Below are 7,500 nucleotides of genomic sequence, written 5' to 3' on the forward strand. Positions count from 1 at the left end.
TGTGGAGTCATGAGAACCACCTGCACCAGGAAACATATAAAAATATGTATGTATATATATATATATATATATATATATATATATATATATATATATATATATATATATATATATATATATATATATATATATCAACTCAACTGACCTTTCATTATTACAGAGTGATGGTTATTCTCTGATGGTATATAATGTTTCAGTTATGGTTAGCTCCAAATCATTAGACCAACTGGCTAATATAGAAAAAGAGTCTATACTCAGAGGATGATCATGCTGATAAGAATGCTTACGAATGACACTAAATGCTTGTTTGTTAAGTGGCTTGCTCGTTCTAATTGATCGGCCTAGATATTCAAAGGCATGGACCCGAAGCTACCGCTTTGATTTATCAATATAAGTTACATTACAGCAACTATATGTATACTTACAGACTACAGATGACTGTAGTCCTTTAGGCACCGTGTCTTTGAACTTGAAAGCCTTTTGTACAAAATTTTTGGCCTGAATATGATCCTGAGACTGACTTGGGGTAAAAATTCAATGGTAATTTAGATAAACTGCTTCTCAAGGAAAAAATGCTTTTAACTAGAGCAAGGGAAAATAAACAGTACCTTTGTTTACTATCACTTCTGGGGGACGTTTACCAGTGTATGTGTCAATGAATATAGCACGAAGATACTGAAACCTCGTGAACATAACCCCAGAGAGTTTATGTCTTTTGCGACAAGGCAAAAGCGAAAGAAATTTTAATGCACATCTCTCTTGTAGAGCGAATATGATTATGTAAGATATGAAATAGATGCCTGAATCTTTACAGTTGTTTATGAAAATCTGTTCAGTAGGTTTCATAACATCTTTTGAAAAGGCAAACAAAACCAGGCACAATGAACCTTAGCACCATCTTTTTACATAATTTCCTTTATTTTTTGGTTCTCTTTATCTAGGCCGTCTAACCTCTCCTGCTCATTTGTTTCACAGCCGAAAATGCCCCAGTGCTTGGCTTGACCGCCTAAATTTCATAAATGAATAAATCATCAAATTAATGAAATGAGGAGGAAAAGAGTGGCCTCTACTTCTAATGTTCTTTGAAATCCTTAAGAATTCCCTTCAAGTGCTCCGATATTATCTTTAATAAAAGAAAGGCAGACATGCACGATGTTCTTAATCTTCTGGCATATAGTCTTTAAAAACAGTGTTTATTTCTATACATAATCGTGGGTTTTCACTGCTTTTGCACAATATTAAACGCCGTTTCAACTATTTCAGAGATTAGGAAAGCAACGTCTCGCTGAAAGGCCGAAAATTGCATTAACCCAAATTATTGAATTAAATATGGAATAAAACTAGTCCTTTTGTTTGCTAAATTAACATTTCTTTGTTCTACGTGTAGCGTCTTTGTCTGTATTAATTAATGAGTAAAGGTTAACTTTATTGAAACAACAAGTATGAACGAAAAGCTCGTTATAGGGGACAGCGTCCTAATTTTGTTAGTTTATGAACAATCGTTGCTTCATCCGAAGGATTGAAGGTCTATCGTCAGATAAAAAGAAATTATGACTCTTCTTGTTATTCGATTTATGTTTCCACCGGTGGTTGTCTGCCTGCTAAATGGTGTGTTACCCGAGAATGGTCGTACGAATTGTGAACTTTAGCGCAAACAGTCATCGCATTATTTTGGATAATTTGCTTGTGGTGTGCAACAGTGAAAATCTGACTCGTTATCACCATAGAAATTTATGTAGTCAGTTTCTCTAGCATCCAGGCATTTAGCCTTCTAGATATCGCTAATAATTAAAACAAGTAAAAAATGCGCCGAAGAAATTTGGGCGCAATCGTGTTTTCTGCACAGCCGCTACAGCGTATAATCAAGGCCATCGAAAATAGATCTATTTTTCGATGGTCTCGGTATAATGATGTATGAGCCGCGGTCCATGAAACTTCAACCACGGCTCAGTGGTGGCCTATCCTATATAGTTGCCAGAAGAACGGTTATGGCTAACCTTAACCTTAAAAAAATGAAACCATTGAGGCTAGAGGGCTGCAATTTGGTATGTTTGATGATTAGGGGCTGGATGAACGACACCAATTTGGAGCCCTCTAGCCTCAGTACTTTTTAAGATTTGAGGGAGGACAAATAAAAGTGCGGACAGAAAAATGCGGACAGAAAGAAGTGCGGACGGACAGACAAAGCCGGGCAATACTTTTCTTTTACAGAAAACTAAAAATGGAATAAGACAAAAGCCTTGACTAATTTGTGAGAGATCAGTGTTTGTCTTACAATTTCCTTACAACCTGTACATACATAGATATATTGTAAGCCATATTTTGCGACTACAGGGGCATTCTATTATTAGATTTTATGTTTCCCACCTTGCAGATAATTAATATTTATTTCAATGTTCGGTAACCATTGCTAATATAAACTATTTAGAGGGCTCATTAAAAACCTAAAATTCGAAGTGACTTTCAATTTTAGGTTTTGGCTAAAAAAAAAAAAAGTAGAATGAATAATGGGGATAAATTCCTCAGGCGCTTTTGTGACTTTCCCTCCTGCCCATTTCCGTCGAACCTCCAACTGGAATAGATATTTAATGTGAAAAACCCTCTTCCTATAATAATACATAGCAAGACGAATATGAGTCATATCCGCACGTACAACCGCGTATTTATCCTTCCAGACTGAAACCGATATTAAGTCAAAGATTTATTCTGCGTCCGATGATTCATGTTTCATGAGACACTAAATCATCATCTTCTGCATTCTTCACTTTAGGTTGCGACGAAATTTTAGAATGATCGGTAAATACGCAAGGAATCGCAAAGAAGTCAATGCTAAGACAAAGCCAAAAGATTGTCTAGAAACATTGTTTTATTTTATTTTATTGAGTAAAAAATCTTAAGCCTCGTTGACACGGGGCAAGTTTAGCAGCCGCTAGTGCTTATTTTACAAGTTAACTTTACCTTTTTTTTTATGCAAGTAAGTGTTGGCGCTAGGATAGTTTGGCTTTTTCGTATTAACAGTGTTGCCAATTTAGCATTTTAATGCTAGATTTATGCATTTTCTAAGTGGTTTGGCATTAAAATTTTGTATCTAGCATCTAGCATTAAAAACAGCATCATAAAAAAATATTTAGCAGTATTTTTGGCATTTTTAATAATTTTTATTCTTTATGAAAATAATTTATAAATATCAATAAATTGTGGCATATGTGATATATCGCACTATTTGAAAGAAATTGTGTTCAGACTCTTACCAATGAAACCACATTTTAACTATTGCGCGAGGGTGTTAAGGTGTTTCAAATTTGAATGATGTATTGAACATGTTTACGTCGAGACTCGGGTTGTGTTACTTGTGTATCCAACCGTTGCATAGCTAGTTGCTATCGGCGCCAGCGTGACGGCAGTAGAGTTACCATTTTGGAGGAATTTTCCACAGTTAGCCTACAGCTACAGTTGACGACCGCCCCCTCACTCGTTCACTTATCACTTTTGTCAACTTCTTGCGAGATTCTAACTTAGTTAATCAGATTTGATAATCGAAGTTTGTAAAACAAAAAAGTGTATCTTTCATTTTAATCATGAGTAAGGCTAAAGCAACATATTCTCAAAAATTTCGTAAAGAGTGGTTGAAAGTTCCTGCTTTTACAAAGTGGCTTTGTGAAGTGCCCACTGACCCTTCTAAAGCTCACTGCAAGTTTTGTAAATGTGACATTTTAGCTAAGTATTCCCTGTTAACAAGCCATTGTGAAACTAAGAAACATAAGCTTTCAAACCCATATCAAAGTACTTCTCTTGAAAATTTCGTTGTGAAGAAAAAGGATAAAACACATTCGCTTGAGGCAAATTTGGCAATGTTTATTTGTTCTCATTCATCATTCAACTCATGTGATCATTTGGTAGACATGTGCAAAAATTCTATAACTGACAGTGAAACAGTGAATAAAGTCAAAATGCATCGTACTAAGTGTGCAAATATTGTGAAAAAATGTGATTGCTCCTTATTTCAATGAAGATTTGATTTCTGATCTAGGCCAAGGAAAATTCAGTTTACTATTGGATGAATCGAATGATATTACTGTTAACAAGTTATTAGGTATCATTGTCATTTACTATAGTGAAAAACATAAGAAAGTAGTACACACATATCTTGACATGGTAATTCTAGAAAAATGTGATGCAGATGCCATTGTGAATGCAGTAAGGAGTGCATTAGCAGAAAAAAATGGACATAAAAAATCTTCTAGCTATTGGTACTGACAATGCCAGTGTAATGGTAGGAATAAACAATGGTGTTTTCAAGAAGTTGAAAGAAGAAGTACCTGGATTACTTTTATTTAGATGTGTCTGCCACTCAATTCAACTAGCAGTGTCCCATGCTTGTGCTGCTTTTCTACCAAGAAACCTAGAGTTTTTAGTAAGTGAAACTTATAAATGGTTTTCACATAGTTCATTGAGACAAATTTCTTACAGTCAGCTTTACCATACCATTAATGAAAAGGAACCATTAAAAATCTTAAATTCTTGTCCAACCAGGTGGTTGTCAATTGAACCAGCAATCAGCCGAATATTAAGCCAGTGGATTGAATTGCAGACTCATTTCCAAATAGCAAGTGTTAATGAAAGGTGTTACACTGCTGATCTTCTCTATCAAATGTATTGTGACCCTTGCAATGAGCTTTTCATTCTATTTTTGCACCCAGTTCTAAAACATGTTCAAGAAGTGAACAAACTATGTGAATCAAATACTGTTGATAAAACAAAGTTACTTTCTGACCTATCACAGCTAATCAAATCTATTGCCAATATGTTAGTATTACCAACAAGCAGAATTAACCCTCTTGATCCTACTGCTAACATTGAAGAATTTCTTGATCCAAATCCACAGCTGGGATATAGATGTGAAAAAGATATCAGAATTGAAGATTAGCAAAAATATTCAAGCTCATCAAGAAATAGACATCCGCAAAAGGGCACAAAATTTTTTGCTTTGTCTTTATAAGGAGTTACATAGTCGGTTGCCAGAAAACATCAGTATTTTACAGAATATCAATTTATTCTCAGTTGAAAAAACGTTAACTCATATTAAGAATCCCATCATTCCCTTATTGGATTCATTTTTCTTAGATGATGAAGTGAAGTCATCAATTGAGATGCAGTATAAGAACATCCATTTGCATAAATGGACTAATATAACAACAACTGAAGAATTTTGGTCGGAGGTATATGATTATAGAGATGCTTCCGGAGGAAATCCATTCAAGGATCTTGCAACATTTGCTATTAGTCTGTTAATTCTGCCTAATTCAAATGCAGAAGTTGAACGCTTATTCAGCAGCATGAATATAATCAAGAATAAACTAAGAAATAAAATGCTGCTGCCTATGCTCTCCGCTATTCTTACTATTAAATATGGCTTGAAAAGGCACAACAAATGCTGTAAAGACTTTGAATTGCCAAATGCAGTGATAAACAGAATTGGGACTATGGAAGCTTATGGCACTAAAAAAGCCCTAGAAGAAGAAGTGTCTGTATTTTCAAATTATGATGAAATCTCGTTCGAGATGTAATTCAAAAGTAAAAGGTAAAATACTTTTTGGCATTTTTTTTGTAGCAACCTAAACAATTTTAGCATTATTTAGCATTTATTTGATCAAAATCTAGCATTTTTATGAGATTTACATTTGGCAACACTGCAGCCAGTAGCCATCAAGATGTCCAGTGACATGGGTGTAGCATTTGATGCTGCAGTTGGTGTTTTGGCAAAGGAATTAGAAATAACTGTGAATAACAAAAGGAAGAAAAAACGTACAATGTGGGTGAGGAAGTGGCTTCAGCGGAGAGAAAGTTTAGGAGGCTCCAGTACACTACTTACTGAATTAGCTACTGAAGATCCTACAGAATATAAAAGACACATATGCGCATGGATGTGCAGGCGTTTGAGGAACTGCTATATTTGGTGGAGCCTCACATATCTACAAAGGACGCACCGATGAGAAACGCCGTCCCAGCTAGGATTAAAATTGAAATAACCTTGCGTTATTTGGCAAGTGGGGATAGTCTTGCATCACTTGCATACTTCTTCAGCGCGCCGGCCTCCACTATTTCAAAGTTTTTGCCTAAAGTACTGCAGGCAATCATTGATGTACGGAATAACTAATTACAGGCAATGCATTGCAAATACACTGGAATGTCCACCTATACATTGTTCATTTCTAGCAAACTCGTATATTTATATATGCAGTTATCACACATAAATCACAAAATATTTAGGAGAATAAAAAGAAAATAGTGTTGTGAACAAGTTTTTATTGATTAAATTTCAATGTAGAGAATATAAGGACAAAGCAATGTAATATAAACCATTGTAGTTCTTCATAAGAAACAACACTCTCAATGGAAAATTGATTCATTACTCATAGGGCCTACATTTGTGTATGAAACTGTAGAACCACACGGTGCATAAAAGATTGCGCCATTGATGTTGTGTTTTCTGACAGAGAGACAAGTCGTTCATGTGTTATTTTTAATAACCTTAATTTTCTTTCTTAAAAATTCAACGTTGGGAACATGAAGGCTTCGGCTTGTTACTGTTCATGTAATCAATGTGCCTTTACAGGCATTCATATCCCTCATAAATTCCTAAAAACGTGGAAGTTTCATTTGGACTCCACTTCTCGCACATGCTGGCGTTCGGGGAAGGTGATGACAACTGTCCAGCAAAACAGCAACTTGACGGTGACACGTGGACAGCTGTGGCTGCTAGTTGGTTACGTGACCGGCAAGTAGCCAGTAAAGTAGCCGGGACATCAACTTCACTTGCCACTGTCCTGGGCTATCCCAGCAAGTGGCAAGCTTACTAACTTTTCGTTGACATTGGGCAAGTAGAGGGGTAGCTAGTACTAGCGGCTGTTAAACTAGCCCCGTGTCAATGAGGCTTTAGGAACGCAAATGTTAATTTTTTCTTTACATTTTTTTTATGTGAGAAAGGAATTTTATCAGGATACAGACTCGAAGCGCTCGCTCTCAGCAGCCATTACTGCTTCGCATCTTTCCAGACAATGTAGCTCACAATAGATATAGAAGGACCTGTCTTGCTTTTCTCACCCATATATTTTCTTTTTTCTTCTTCTTCTCCTTTTCTTTTGCCAAAGAATAAAACCTTTCCCTGAAATCCCAACGGTTATCGTCAGTCCTTCAAGCATAGGTTATCTCTTTAGCAGAATTACAAATACGTTTGCCCACATAACGAAACAAAAGGAAATGAAAAGCCCGAATATGCAAAAGAGCTGGAAAGGCTTTTTTCATGCACACTCCCGAAGTAGCTCCCTCACCCCCGGGGGCTCACAGATATTAACACCTCCATTACCTTAATGAGTTCACGCTTCACTCGACTTCTTCCTTGGAGCGATATACTTGGTTCTTTAAAGATTCTAGCCAACATAACCGAAATAATTTTCTGGCTTGCCATTCTCATAATTCACAAACGCGCGCTTTTGATTA

The sequence above is a fragment of the Macrobrachium rosenbergii genome, chromosome 46 (assembly GCF_040412425.1).
Source record: "Macrobrachium rosenbergii isolate ZJJX-2024 chromosome 46, ASM4041242v1, whole genome shotgun sequence".
Taxonomy (NCBI): Eukaryota; Metazoa; Arthropoda; class Malacostraca; order Decapoda; family Palaemonidae; genus Macrobrachium; species Macrobrachium rosenbergii.